This window comes from Epinephelus moara, chromosome 15, assembly GCF_006386435.1.
Source record: "Epinephelus moara isolate mb chromosome 15, YSFRI_EMoa_1.0, whole genome shotgun sequence".
NCBI classification, from domain to species: domain Eukaryota; kingdom Metazoa; phylum Chordata; class Actinopteri; order Perciformes; family Serranidae; genus Epinephelus; species Epinephelus moara.
Genome location: NC_065520.1, coordinates 3,990,923 through 4,004,016, shown reverse-complemented (window position 1 = coordinate 4,004,016; position 13,094 = coordinate 3,990,923). Strand labels below are relative to the sequence as shown.

Below are 13,094 nucleotides of genomic sequence, written 5' to 3'. Positions count from 1 at the left end.
TCATAGACATAAATAACAGACGAGCAGGTGTATGATTTTGGATCTGTTTAGTTTTTCCAAATAACACACCAACAATACATACTTACCCTGAGACATTTAAAAATGAACAGTTTGACTTGTTCCTTTTAAAAATAACTGTAGATATCTTTATTTGGCAGGGACAGGGTGCATCTGTTTTACTCTCTGCCCTGTCCCTGGCACAGGACTGGTGGCATAGTTTCTTCACAGAACAAATGTGACTATTCTTTGAACAGAATGTAACAACACTCCTGCTATCCTGGAACAATAGGCGCAGTCCTGTGCTGTGACTTTCTCTCTGAAAGTTTTGTGACAATGAGTTTTTTTCAGCAGCTAGTGATTCATTTGTCATGTACTGCAAATGAATATTGTTACAGAAATTATAAGCTCATAGGGCCTGGCATTGATTATATTAAAAGACTTCACAGTGATGTTGCCAGGTATGCGTCCTGAATTTCCGATGCATTAAAATTTGATAGTACGCAGTAGACTCATGATCGACACAACCAGGGGACACACCCTATTTTTTTTTTTTTTACCTGATAATGCTTTGTTTAGAACAGCGAGTCTGTATTGAAATCATGGAGGTAAACAAAAGAAACTTTGCTGTCAAAAATAAATACATGTTAAAAATTCCACTGGTCACTATTTTCTTACCATCTGTGCCTCTTTCTTGCGCAGATGAGATCCACTATTCATAGCTTTAATAATCGGGAAGAGACTCGCTGCACAAATAATCAAAGCTACAGACTTAGTAAATGAACTCACATGACCACTGGTTGATGGTGTATTCACTCATATCAATGATGACGATACTTTACCATCATCAAGAGGACACGGTGTGTCGAAAAAATATAGTCTTTTTAGCAGCAGCTGCCATTTTCTTTCCTTCTGTGCACATCTCTTGTGTAAGAAGAGATCCCGTTTTGTTCATAGTCTCAACAAGTGAAGGGGAAATGTAAAACTCCTCTCAGAAACATTTGTATAAAGTTTTGTCAACAAAGTTTTCAGATTGGGATTTTATCTGTTTAATTTTCAGCTACATTGTCAACATCCATGACCATTATTATAGACCATTTCATTGGATTTTAACCATTTTACATTAAACACAAATGTAAAGGTCCAGTGTGTAGGATTTAGTGGCATCTAGCAGTGAGGTTACAGAACTGAAACTTGTCACGTGTGCCATGCGCGTAGGAGAACTACAGTGGCCGGCGCTAAAACACTAGTGGCCCTATCAAAAGACAATGTTTGGTTTGTCCATTCTGGGCTACTGTAGAAACAACATGGTGGAATTTGTGGAAGAGGGCCTGCTCCATATGTCCATACAAACGGCTCATTCTAAGGTAAAAAAAATATGAGACTTACTACAATAAAGAAACACTGTACATGTGGTGCATGTGGAAAGTATATGGCATTTTGTATAAACCCACCGTAGTTTCATCTGGCTTTTCAAACAACATGTGAATATGAGAATAGTGGGATCCTCTGAGTGCTTTTCAAAAGACAGTTTTATGACAAAGAAATCTCACTGAACCAAATCTGCTGTATCATTTCAAGGAATAGTTTGATATTTTGGGAAATATGCTTATTTGATACCACTCTCATATCTGCCAGTGAAATATGAAGCTGCATCTGGTTGGCTAAGCTGGGCGTAAAGACTGGAAACAAGGGGAAACAGCTAGCCTGGCACTATCCAAACAGGCCCCCAGGAAGTGTGCCGAGCTTTGAAGACAATTTTTGTAGTGGCCGAACAGTGTCTCTGCACCGTCACATGTACCCTGCAGCCCAAAAAGACTTTTCCTCATAGACTTACTGGTAAAAAAGATAAAAGAAGAAGTAAATAAGTGGATATGTTTCTTTTGAGTGTCACAACCCTGCAAAATGGCTTGTTTTACTATCAGAATGTAAGCCATTTGTTCTGTTAACATTTTGAAAGTATAGAAGAGCTGCACGAGTTTAGTTTAGTTCAGTTTATCCCTATTTAAGTTAATGGAGCGCTAAACCGGAACTAGCCGGCTTGGCCGTTGGAAGTCTCTTGTGCGCCTGCTCTATGGACCCATAGGTGCAGAAGCAGTGCTGATTATCTGGGTAATATTTGCACGGCAGTTGAACCATGTTGGCTACATGCGCCACTGAGCAACTTTCATAGGAATGAATGGGGCCCCGCCTCCAATGCTGTATCCAGGTCTCTTTATAGATCCATGTTGTGTGTTTTATTTGTTGTTTGAATGGATCAGGGATGAGGGACAACAGTTTGAAAATTAGCCCTTTGGCTGACACTGGCACATTTACAGTGATGCTGATCAGTGTGCACTATCCCCAAGAATAAATAACTAATTAAAAAACTCACAGTGACAAGACTACAGGAAGCTGAGCACAACGTTCACTGTCACTGTCGGTGCTTGTCTCTCCAGACAGTCCAGCTCATTGTTTAGTCATCTCTGTACACTGTATCTGTTCTTGCTGCCTGAGATAAAACTGTCTCCTGTCCTTATAAAGCCATGATGCTGCACAGTGAGACACACACACACACACACACACACACACACACACACACACACACACACACTAGCACATCTATGTGTTGTCTGTATGCAGTTCATTGTGAGAAAAACCCAGTCTGCTCATTTGTGCCACATATTTCTGTAAATATTTTTTATCCACCAACACACATTAAAAGAAACATCTTACTGGCTCCATTTTATTGGATTGATTAATTTGCCCAAACCTTTGTTATTTTATCCTGAACTGTCTGTCCCTAAACACAGCTAATGTGTGTTCTCTGGAAGGTAACAGTTGGCCTCGAGGCTTACAAGATCATTGTTGGAATAATCATATTTCCACTGGGCCTGCTTAGGATCATTTTCAGCCTGCTAGGAGTTCGGCGAAGTCCTCTGCAGACTGGAACTGCTTTAATATACTGAATATGCAGGCTTATGGGAAAGACTGATGAAGCCATCGAGCAGTAAACTGCTCAGTCGAGTTAGCTGAGGTGGCAAGCAGCTGCCACTTTGAGCATCAATGAAGCAGATGACAGCAGTCACAAATTAACCCATGTAAATGCCTTATAGCATCATGGTCCCAAAGAATCCACATCTTTTCTTCTTTTTCAAACAGTTACAGGCAGCTGACTTTGTGTCCCATGTGTGAAACATCTGAGATGACTCATGGCGAACCTTAGCTTCCTGAAAAAATCAAGACTTATAAAGGACTTAGTGGGAAAATCACAGAAAAGTGAACCTGCTTGAGATATGAGGATGTTCAGGGACACAATTTCCAGGTTATATGAGGCACAAATGGACATGAGCCAACAGAAATGGGACAATAAATAGACTTTTATGAGTTTATAGGTCTCATTGTCATTCTCGCTACAGGCAGACCCATGTAACGGCTGCTGCCCACCATTTCTAAAAGGACCCAATGAGCCAGAAAATTTGTCCAAGAGCAAAGAAGGAACCACTTGTCCCTGTGTTACTCTTTGTATGACATTATGTGTGTGTGTGTGCTTCGGAGTGGATGGGTTTCTGTGTTGTTGTTCGGTTCACTCTCCTGGGGGCTAAAGTGAGTTGCAGAAATGTTTTCCCTCTTTCCATCCTCTTGCACTCTCTCCTCCCTCCATCCACAATGCTCTCAATCTCTCTCTGTTAGTAAGAGGCAGGAGGCTGCCCTCAGGCAGAAGTTATTTCTTAGGCAACTGCAGCTGTCTACTTTCAGTGCAACACACAAACTCGCATGCTGAAACTTTACAGATGAATAAACCATGTCACCGCTGTAGAAATAATAAACAGAAACTGCAGTAGCATGAAAAATCTATCTAATGACGAAATTTTCGGCTGTAGCAGAGTAATAAGTTGAGTTTAGGACTGAATTAGAGCACACTGAGTGGGCACAGATGTGCTTGGAGAGTCGAGGAACTAACAAGATGAGACTGCATCGCCTGATGTTTCTGTATGACTGCTAATGTCATCACATTTAAGATTTTTACCATTTTATAGTTAGTTTTCATACAGATCTCTGTATTTAGTTCAAACTGTGCGCTGCTAAGGGCTGGTTATCAGTACTCGATACCCTTAAGGTATTGATCATGTGTACTTGAAGTGAGAACTGTGCAGCTGTGTTATCTAGAAAAATAGAAATATGGGATCTGGACTCGGTATCAGCAGGCAAAAAAACGTAACTGCCACTAGTATCAAACGTGGAAATGAATGGATAAAAAAAGTTGTCAAATTAATCACTCTATAGTATGGGTGTCACTTTAAGAATCATATAGTTGGTACTGCTGTTGGGGCGGCTGTGGCTCAGGAAGTAGAGCAGGTCATTCACTAATCAGAAGATCGGCAGTTTGATCCCCAGCTCCTCTGGTCTGCGTGTTGAAGTATCCTTGGGCAAGATGCTGAACCCCAAATTGCTCCCGTTGGCTGTTCCATCGGAGTGTGAGTGCGTTTAAGCTGAGTAGCAGGTGGCTCCTTGTATGGTCGACCACCTGTGTGTGTGAATGGGTGAATGTGACGTAGTGTAAGAGTGCTGTGAGTGGTCGGAAGATGAGAAAGGCGTTATACAAGTGCAGGTCCATTTACCATCCCTCTGTTGTAATCTTTTCAAGATACAAGACCCACCATGCAGACAGTGCAAAAGGATAAGTATAAAATAGAAGCGATAATACAACATAAAAATAAATAAGAGCAAGAGCAGGGCAGCTTTTAAATGTTACCAAGCCTTTGGTGCTGCTGTAATGTGTGACTCAACATACCAACTGTCCCGGTGTGACAGTAACATTGATTATTGTTGGTTTATATAATTGGTTCTCATGCTGTGAAGCATTAGCAGTGCTAATAAGATAGAAATCAATGAATATGGAGATTATTGAGGCAGGCCCACATTGCATTAACTTCACCACTGGTTTCATAGCGTAGATATTGTCTGACATGATTCATACAAATATAAACTTACCTGACAAATAAATACAGCTGACTTGACTTTGAGGTTACACTGGTGACACTCAGTGATGCTCAGTGAGGTGTGATAAAACAGGCAGAGGAATACATTTTTGCCTCTTGTGCACTGTCAAAAGACTCAGAGAACCTTGAAATTTAATTGGATGGTTTCATTTCATTTCAATGTGGCATCATGACGAAGTTTGAGGTTACAGCACACTGAGCACTAATTAACAAGACTTTTCTGCTTGTAGAAAAAGAATAATGAAGTACATTAAGAGGGGACTTGGTATGACTCTTTGCAGACTCAAAGCTGTTTGTTTCGTATGTGTGTCCATTAACAAGAAGAAAATGTTTGTTGTTAAGTTTGTCTTTTTACTAAACTGAAGATTTTTTTATTTTTTTTTTAGCAAAGATCATATTGTGTCTGCATGAGGTCTGTAGAGGTTTGACACAAAATCAGCACCCTTTTTTTCTGTTTGAGCACTGAGAAGTGATCAAGCAGTTCTGTAATGATGATGGCTGCATACCTTTGAATTTTGATGAATGAAAGTTACTTTTTTTTTCCTTGAAAGTTGTAAATAATAAGGCAATAAGGAGCTCTAAACCTGCACAGTTTTAGGCACTGTTTCTTTATATTTTTACTGTTTTTATAAATTCAGTTTTACCAATCAAGTTCTTTTCGTTTCAGTTTTCTGGTGCGATTTCAACACAAAACAAACCATTTAAACTAAAATGTTGCCCACAGCAACAATAAACAAAAAACACTAATGTGCAATAATAAAGGCAGATCAGGAACAGATTACACCCCACAGGAGTATAATAATGTCATTGCAGATAGAAAACATGTTAATTGTAAACACAAAGTCTAGCTAGAAAGGTGCACTCTGTAGGGTACAGCTCTCCGCCAGGCAACCACTCCAGACATCTCTTGTAATTTCAGCAGACGCACCGCAGCATGTTTCAGAAGCATCCCAAAAGCTTAGGAGGATACAATTACTAAACGGCACTATATGTGATGTATGAGCCCTGTTAACACCAAACATTTTCGGTATGGTACCTTTGGAACCAAAAGTAACCCTTCAGACATGGTACCTAGAGCCTGGGTCCGCAAAGCGTTTTCACTGCAAACAGTACCTTTTAAATGTGGGCAGGGTTGTTGTCACTCACTGCTTCATCCAGCTCTCACTGTATTTCCTCTTTACCGGTGACACAAATGGAAGTCTGCAGTTCATTAATTGCCCACAGAACAAGGCTGCAAGGCAACATTTTCTGAATAAAACAGAACAGGCTGCAGTGAGAGTCTCACTCGATGAGATATTTAGAAATAGCGGGTTTGTGTATATAGTCCTTCTAAGGCCAGCTCAGGGGTTTAGTGTTGCCGGAGCCCACAGGGACGGCGCTTCGCAATGCTTTTTTTTTTTTCTTCGAGTGAGGATTAGAATATATGCAGTTCACATAATCCGGTCGAAATTAATAAACATTTTAAATGCTTGAAGATCCACTCATTACTAAAAGTGTATGTCATATAAAAACGTACGTAATGGTCAAAGTTGGTAAAGTGAAATTTAAGGAGTGCTGATAGATTCACGTCGTCAACTCGTGCATTGAGTAACATTACAAGTTAACGTTCCACCTTAAAAGTTGCTGGCAGTCAGCCTAGTGAATTAAATCATTTTTTTCCGACTCCATCTGCTGCAAGAGGCAGCAAAACATCCTTTCATTATATAGTTATATTTTACTAATAAAACTCTCCACGATATGAACAGTGGTTACATGAGCCTCAAAACCAGCCACAACTCAGCCCTGAGCAGAGTGACTGTCTGCTATTGACCAATCAACAGACTGCAGTGTTCACAGCTCCACCTTTTAGTACCAGATCTGTGTGCTAGGTACCGACAGAGGGGGGACCCAAAAATGGGGACGATATGGAACGGTTCCATTGGTACTATCCTCTTTTACCGAACTTAACTGAACCGTACTGGACTGCTTGGTGGAAACAGGGCTATAGATACAATATAATTATGAGGAAGAATGTATTTTGATACCTAAAACACAGCTGCAAACCTTTGATTAATGTATTCATAACTAGACTTTAAACTGTCTTAACTTCGTCTGTCAGCCATAACACAACAAAATAGGAAATAACAGCTTTAAACACAATTAAAACAGACAAAAAAAGAGAAACCATGTAACTACATAGCCTACTTACTTAGGGGAGAAGCACAAATATCAAGGAAAAATGCCCAAATCAACAAAATCAGCATGACAAAATTGGGCAGGCAAACACTGGCTTCTGAAACATTTCTGGTGTGGTATGAGGTCATGCAGCAGATAGAACAAAACCAGGTGGTAGCTTTGCCTGATGGACTTGTCCCTCCTGGCTCCCTTTGTCAAGATGGCAAAGATAACAAAAGCAGGGACTAATTCGTCTCGTAACGTGCCTTACTTTAGCAGATCATAACATATCGAGTTTGAAATTAATCTGCAGATGCTCCGGTTCAAAATCAGATCAAACCTTTCTATGGATGTCAGTGTTTAAGCCACAATGAAAGCCAAAATGAGGCCTGCAACTGACTGTGCAGCTTGATGTTTTAGTTGAGTTAATTTCTGGAAAACTTGCGGCCCCTAGTGAGTTAAGAGGAATTAGACGTCAATGAAGATATAAAACGGTCAATAAAACCGGTGTTTGGTCCAGTAGTTTGCGAGATTAGCTTGAGAAGGACAGACACACACACTCACATACACACTCCCTCGTGTACACACACAACCAATCACACAATAAAAATAGATGCACACATTATGGATTCTTTTGAGAAACAGGTGTGTGCTAAATTACAAATGTGTTTGATAAAAATGCCAAATTGGTGCCTAAGTGAGATGAATAGAGCAAGGGAGGAAAAGAGAGAAGTGGATGAAAGATAAAAAAGGAAAAGTGTGCGTGTTTGTGTGTGTAAATTGTTGTGCAAACCCATGGGGGAAATTGAGGCTGGGTGGCTTGATTAGATTAAAGCTAGCTTAGATCTACAGACTGTTAATTACCTGACCCAGTATATGTGTGTGTGACTGTGTGTGTGTGAGTGTGTGTTGCCGGTGGGTGTGTCCTTGCATTTGTGCTACTGCAGGGCTGAGTAGAATTACTGAGTCCTGAGTCGAGGGAGCATCTGGTTTGAGAGGGATGGGCGATTATAGCAGCATGCAAATGATAAGTATGCACGTTATGTGCATCTATGTGTTTGTGAGCGTGTGTCCTTGCAGCATGAACATAATAATCTTTGTGATAGCTCAGAGGGAGGGGAAGTAAGCCACAGTGTATAGCCTCAGTGTATCCACCTTGTGCTGACTTTTTTGTTGTTTTTGTGCATTTTTGTTATAAATCCTCGAGGGACTCCTATTGTCCCCAAACATAAAATATCAAAACTTTCATGGATGGTGTAGGATGAAACTCTGTTGTGCCTTATTGTCCAACTCTCAAGTGTATTAAAATATACTTTATTTGTATAAAAATGTTTGTCGTCATTAGCCTTTGACCCCTGGGGATATGCCACAGTCTTTATTTGTAGCACCTTTCATACAAGTTAGTGCACTTTCAATAGACACAGGACTGTACAAATTAGGGCATTAACGACTTTGATTTTTTTTCAGGTTGACTTATCTGTCAATAAAGTCGAAGTCGAGTCGACAAGTCATTTGATGACGTCATCACATTGACACGGCGGAGGAAAGTGAAGTATCTCCACACATGTGATGTGTGTCTGTCCCGAACATACTCGGGCGGAACGTACATGGAACAGACTCTGCGGAGGTCCGCGCGGACTCAAAGCGGACGTCCGCAAGCCCTGTGCACGCAAAGCTCAGATTTTACGAGCGGACTCCGCTCCGCGCACCAGTGACTGCTCGGCATGTATTTTTCACATCGCGGGGATTTTTCACAGACATTTTTACAGGAAAATACAACGCGGAAGTGCGCTCGACTACGAAAGCCCGAATGACTGCGGACATTCCTCGCGGAGTCTGCTCCGCTTATAGTACGCCCGAGTATTAAAGTATCAGTGTAAGCCAATCAGAGGCAGCGATTGCATTCCATACACAAGCACACAGAGAGAGAGAGAGAGGGAAAAAACACACGACTTGTCGACTCCTCCCGGGGGGTGTCGACTTGTGCCGCTGACGTCGACACATCGACAAATCGACAAATCGACAAATCGACTTTTCTGTTAATGCCCTAGTACAAATATATAAACAGAGAAACAATCGTCCAATGCATGCACATGAAAAAAAAAGAAAATGAAATTAGACAACTAAATAGACTGAGGACAGGAAATACCATGGATAAGAGGCAACAGAAACACTCAACATCAATACAATGAAATTAATAAGTGAATTTTACCCAAGAAAAGCACACAAGATTTGAACCAATGTTGTTTCTTTTGTGCAAACGCGACGGCAAAACTGAAATCTTGTTTCTTGTAATTAGTTACACATGAGACCGCCAGATGAACCACAAAGAGTTAAAAAGTCTGGGGCCAATGAAAGACGGAGAGAGACAGAGTGTAAGGAGGTCTGTTGGACAGAGTGTTTAGTCAAAGTGTTGAATAGATTTTCAGGAAGTAGTTTGTTCTTCTCCACTCTGCCAACGTCATCGTCGCTGGCTTGCACATTTTCCACTGGCTTTGCCAACTCTTTCTCAGCCTCTCTTACACACACACACACACACACACACACAGATGCATTTAACTGGGCACGAATAGACAGGGACACATGTGGACACGCAAATCAGTGGACATGTAGGCTTTATAAATGAGCAAACTAGGTCTGGCAAGCTACCTCGCTCTCACACACACTCTCACACACACACACACACACACACACACACACACACACACACACACACACACACACACATTTATAAGCCTGCTCTTAGTTGCGATCGGAAGCTCTCACTGTGTGTGTGTGTGTGTGTGTGTGTGTGTGTGTGTGTGTGTGTGTGGAAGCCGAGCTTTTAGCCAGCAGTGATGCTGGTGGCACCAAAACAATGTGGTCATTATTGGACTCGACACAAAGCCAGGAGGAGAAGAGCAGGAAAACATAGAAACAGAACATACCGAATATACACAGTAGCTGTACCTGCTCTGTTCAAACATGGCATCTATGCCATTTATAGTGTAGCAGTCCTTTGAATACGCCTGGCTATGTTCTGTCACGATGGGAAATGTTACAACGCTTTATGTAATTTATTTTTTTAAGTGTACTTTGCTTTAGTATTTGATTTGCTGCATCTGAGAGCCCAGTGAGACGGCTGCCTGGCTGCCTAGCTGCAGACCAATGTTTGAGACCAAGAAACAACAAACCGGTTGTTTTTTAGTGACACATCACGCCATTTTTAGAGGCCAAAATCTGGTGTTTTTTAGTGACTCGTAGCAGCATTTCCAGCATTTTCAAAAGTTGAGGACATATTGATGTGAGAAAATATACTTCATGAACCTTTGAAATCTTTTTGAGTTTTGCTCTCTTCTAAACAGCTTATTTCTATGAGGGCGATTGGGTTCATCTGCAACAGGAAACAGTTTGTCAGTCTGACTACACTTGCCTGCACTTTCTCTCTCTGCTGTTCTCTGTGGTCTTTGTACTTTGGGGTTCCCCTCAGTAATTACTATGCTGAGTGGCCCCAAAAACAACAACAGTCCACTGTGGCTGCGTGTCAAGGCAGGAAACTAACTTTTCTGCTCAGTGGCCTCAGAGACAAAGACAGCCCTGTTTAAAAAGCCATTTACTTCCATGCAAGTATTTTTGTCAGTGTTTACTCAGTCAGATCTGGGAAAAAATGCAACTGGATGGCATTTTCTATATTATGATGATGAAGAACATTTATCCCCAAATGAAGCAATGTTTCAGCTGCAAAGCAGAATGGGAGCTGTTTAGTTTAAAAATGGTTTCCAACTACGTCTTGTGTGCAATATTGATGAATTATATCTTGAGAGAAAACATTAGCATAGAATGGATACGTCTGTGACAGTGACTGTGCCACTTTGTCTTTCCAGGAAGTCTTCCAGTCTTCCCTGGAAGGAACAAACCCAGTTATCATCAGCCAATGTGGGTGAAACAAGATTGAAGGAGCATTTCTAAATGTAGCCGAGGGAACAAGATCCACTGTGCCAGTAAGTGATAACACATCACCCTAGGTCCTGAGGAACCATGCATCTCCAATTACTCCCTTTTATACTAATACACAAAGATTCCAATGTCTAATGCAGCAAAATGACAAATACCAGCCTTTGTTTGTATTGAGACAATGGGAGATTTCTCCAAGACAAAAACTTTATAAATGAAACAGATTGAGACCCACACTCTTCGAAAGTACACTTTCTGATAACATGTAGGAAAAGCTTGTTGGTTTAACATATAGTATAATAATAACATTATAAGAACAAAATATGCAAACAGTTGTTCTTTTTAATTTTCAAACTTGTTTTTTTGGTTTCTACTAAAATATGTTAACTTGCTTTAATGATGCGGAAACACTTTATTTTCCTCATACTGTCTTCGCTGGACAACCTGTTTTCACCCTCTGTATGAGACGCTCTGTCTTAGCACCTGTCTCTTTAAATCTCCTGCCAAAAAAGCCCAGTCTGCTCTGACTGGTCAGCTTTTCTCATTCTTCCACATTTCAGTGTCTCTGACCCGTCATTGCAGCTGGGGAACGACTCTAACAGAGAATAGCAACACCCTTTGACTGTGAAAAATCACCAATTCATGCTTCTAAACAAGTCTTCATTACTGGACATGTTCCAGCAGGAATACGATTCAACATCGGGGAGAAAACAACATCGGCAAACAAGGTTACCTGTTTCCCTGACGTTAGCATGTAGCTACATGTAGCAGAGTATGTTAACACTTGCAATAGTGTGTCTGGAGCAGATGACCATATAAAGAAATCTGCAATGAGCTGGCATCAACTTGTCTCAAAAATATTGTAAACAGAAACAGAAACGGTCTGAAGCTTGAGGTTTTTGCTCACAGGGATTACTTTTACATACCTTTACCTCATTATTTTAAATATGGCCATGTTAAATAGGAACATCCGTCGTTGTAACACTATATATATGACAGAAAATTAAAAAAAAAAAGCATAATATGTCCCCTTTAAAGACAGTTAAATAAAACCAAAGTGATATTTAAGGTTACCAGTGATGTACATATTCAGATACCCTTCACTTTGTTTCCAGTACTATGTTTGCAACTGTTGTGTAACATGCTCTAAGGGTTAAGGTTTTGGAAAACCCTTCTTGTTCCTGGTAGTAGGCTGGTAAACTCGGTTAGAGGCCACCGGGGGATGAGAAAATAAGATTTAATGGCCATTTGAGCCTGGGTGAGCCCAGATGAAATAAGATTTGTGTGTCATTTCTTGATATCAACCCAAGGGCCAAAGCAGATAACAGATCAAAGATCACAAGTAACAGGAAAGATAAATTCTCTAGGAAGATGATGGAGGGCAGAGAGAAGAGGGGAAGAAGAGCGGATGTTGTTTTATGGAGCTGTGAGTGCAGGAAGATTGATGTAAGGTTAGACTGTGGCTCAGTGTGGAAGAAGTCCACAGGATAAGTGAAGATATTGCTGGTACAGACAGTTGAAGTCCTGACCCACTTTCCACTAGCCTTAGCCTGTGTTGCATAATGCATCTTTGGATAGGCTTCTTTCATCAATATTCCCTTTGCAAGAAAAGCACATAAAAATCACATACTCACTTGCAAACTAAATTGACTTTTTGACCATTTTTGACAATAAATTATGTCAATGAGATGCTGTAGAACAAATTACATGGTGAAAATGTAGTCATTAAATGTGAAATAAAGCTTATAATCTGAAAAATGGAAACATTTTTCAAAGTAGTCTGGCTTTAATCAGTCTCTAGACCAGGGTATGAAATTAACAAAATATTTTGGGGGCAATTTTGGCCCCCACGGTCTAAAAAATGGGGGCATTTTCAAAATGTTTGGGGGCCATCAAAAAATTGTAATTATGTTCTAACAATAAGCACATGAAAAGCAAAACCAACTAAGATAGTGTCTTCACTCTTCAGTAGAAACCACTATAAATGAAATAAATAATGGGTTACATAAAGTTATGGTTGCAAAATAT

The 13,094-nt window shown here is 40.5% G+C and overlaps 1 long non-coding RNA gene across 2 annotated transcripts in view; it reads left to right on the top strand.

Moving 5' to 3' along the window:
* Positions 1–13,094, top strand: part of LOC126401641 (uncharacterized) — a 154,354-nt gene that overhangs the window by 7,554 nt on the left and 133,706 nt on the right. For both annotated transcript variants that reach the window (XR_007571105.1, XR_007571104.1), the window contains exon 4: positions 10,997–11,113. This is a non-coding gene — a long non-coding RNA (uncharacterized LOC126401641). The remainder of the gene's footprint in view (positions 1–10,996; positions 11,114–13,094) is intronic.